Genomic DNA, 2,128 nt, shown 5'->3' with positions numbered 1-2,128 from the left:
ACTGGGAGAGGCTAAGGGGGACTGGGAGAAGGCGGGAGGAGAGACTGGGGGAGACTGGGCCAGGCTGGGAGGGAACTGGGAGAGGCTAAGGGGGACTGGGAGAAGGCGGGAGGAGAGACTGGGGGAGACTGGGCCAGGTTGGGGGGGGAACTGGGAGATACCGGGGATACCAAGGGAAGCAAAAAGAGCGACTGGGGGAGACTGGGAAGGAAGGCTGGCAGTGCTGAGGCCAGACTGGGAGGATTGGGAGGAAAGCCGGGGGCGCTGAGGCCAGACTGGGAGGACTGGGAGGAAGGCCAGGGGAGACCAGGCCAGACTGGGAGGACTGGGCCAGGGCAGCGACTCTCCGGGTTTTATCCCCCCAAACGAGCATCCCAGGAGCGCGCGGGTGGGGGGGTCTTTTCCTCCCAGTCCTCCCAGTGCCCCCCACCAGCATCCAGCAGCAGCTTTTTTCTTTTTTTCCCCCCGTTTTTCCCCCTTTTTCTGGTTCAAGCGGCAGCATCGCTGCCGCCGCCACCTTTTCCGGGTGTAAATCCCCCCTCCCGGCAAAGCTGCCCCCTGCTCCGAGCTTTTTCTGAAAGAGGGTTAAAAAAAAAATAAGAAATATAATGCTCGCTCCCGGCGCCTCCTTCCCAGAGACTCGCGGGGAAAAAAAACGGGGCTGGTGCTTCCGAGCCCATGGGATAAAACCGCTCCAAAAAATAAATAAAATATAACAAAAACCCATCCCCCTCTTCTAGGTTTAAATCTGTGCGTCTCCTGGAAAAGCAGCGGGAACGTCACATTTTATATATATATATATATATATATATATATATATTTATTATTTTTTATATGCATATATATATATATATATATATTTATATATATATATATGGGATGTTTGTAGGTACCAAAGAGACAGGAGGAGTCGGTGACGAATGCGGGTTTCATTTAATAGAAAACAGTGTTAACAACAACCGACAACAACGCAAAAGAAAGAGGGAAAGGGGGGGAAAAAAACAAAAAGAAAAAAAAGAAAGAAAGAAAGATCCCCCCCGCCCCGGCCCGACGGAAAGGAAGGACGAAGGTCAGCGAATAAATCCCCCTCCCTCGTGCGTAGTGTTAACGCAGCGGCTGCCCGACGTGATTCAGTTCCAGTGCACCAAGAGCGAAACGCCTCTCCCGCCCCGATCCCGCGCGGCCAAGTGCCCTCAGCTCCCTGATAGATTTATTGCACTTCAGGAAAAAAAAAAAAAAAATCAGGAAAAAAAATAAAGGGAAAAAAAAATCGAAAGGCGTGACGTCTTACCCGGCAGCCCCCCCGCGGCCCGTCCCATTCGGTTAAATTAGGGATTAGCGCCGGCAGCGGTTTCCCGGCGCCCGGGCGAGCTCCTCTCCGGAGCGATGCTTTTTTTTTTGGGGAGGGGGGAAAGGGGGGGCCGCCGGCGGCGATTCGGAGAGGTCCCTCCCTGAGAAAGCCGAACGCCTTTTCCCGCGGCGGCTCCGAGCGAGGTTTCCCGGCCGGAGCCCGTTCCGAGACGGGAACCCTCAGCCCAACCTTTGGTAAAAGGGGCGAACGTCTCCGAAGGCAGGACGACGTCTCCTCTCTCTCTCTCTCTCTCTCTCCTTCTTCTCTCCGCGCCGCTTCACGAGGTCGGAGCGGCTAAGCGAAAGCTGCTTCGAGTCCCGAGAAATAATAATAATAATAATAATAATAATAATTAAACAAAAAAAATCCTGGGTTTATCCGTCAACGCCGCAGCGTTTCCCCCACTCCCACCCCCGGCAAACGCGCCGGGGCGCAAAGCCCAAACGCAGGAGGGAAGGTAGAAAGGGGAAACGGAGCCGCTCCTGGATCGCAGCAGCCGCTCCGGCTTCCTCGTTTGGTCCCCAAAAAGCGGGGGTTAAAAAAAAAAAACACCCAGGTTTTCCCGACACCGGCTCGGCCCTGTGTCCGTGTCCCGTGCTGCGTCCGGACGCGGCGCCTCCGGCTCGGGCCCCGCTTCGCGGAGGCTTTGCAAGGGGAAGGCTCTTCCCGTGGTGCTTTTTTTCTTCTTTTCTCCTTTTTTTTTTTTTTTCTTTTTTTTTGGCAGAGTTTTGCAAACCAAGAGCGGAAGTTCAGAGAAAAGTTGCAGGTTAGCCTAAA

At 54.0% G+C, this 2,128-nt stretch overlaps 1 protein-coding gene across 1 annotated transcript in view; it reads left to right on the top strand.

The window, feature by feature from the left end:
* The window catches only part of NKPD1 (NTPase KAP family P-loop domain containing 1), a gene marked incomplete at its 5' end in the record, with an annotated part of 5,017 nt that extends 3,986 nt beyond the window's left edge, over positions 1 to 1,031 (top strand). The window contains one exon of the mRNA XM_085321902.1: positions 890 to 1,031. The remainder of the gene's footprint in view (positions 1 to 889) is intronic.
* Between the last annotated feature and the right edge of the window lie 1,097 nt (positions 1,032 to 2,128).

The sequence above is a fragment of the Rhea americana genome, unplaced genomic scaffold, assembly GCF_003343005.1.
Source record: "Rhea americana isolate MKP2758 unplaced genomic scaffold, rheAme1 scaffold_722, whole genome shotgun sequence".
Lineage (NCBI taxonomy): Eukaryota > Metazoa > Chordata > Aves > Rheiformes > Rheidae > Rhea > Rhea americana.
This window is presented reverse-complemented; position numbering and strand designations above follow the sequence as displayed.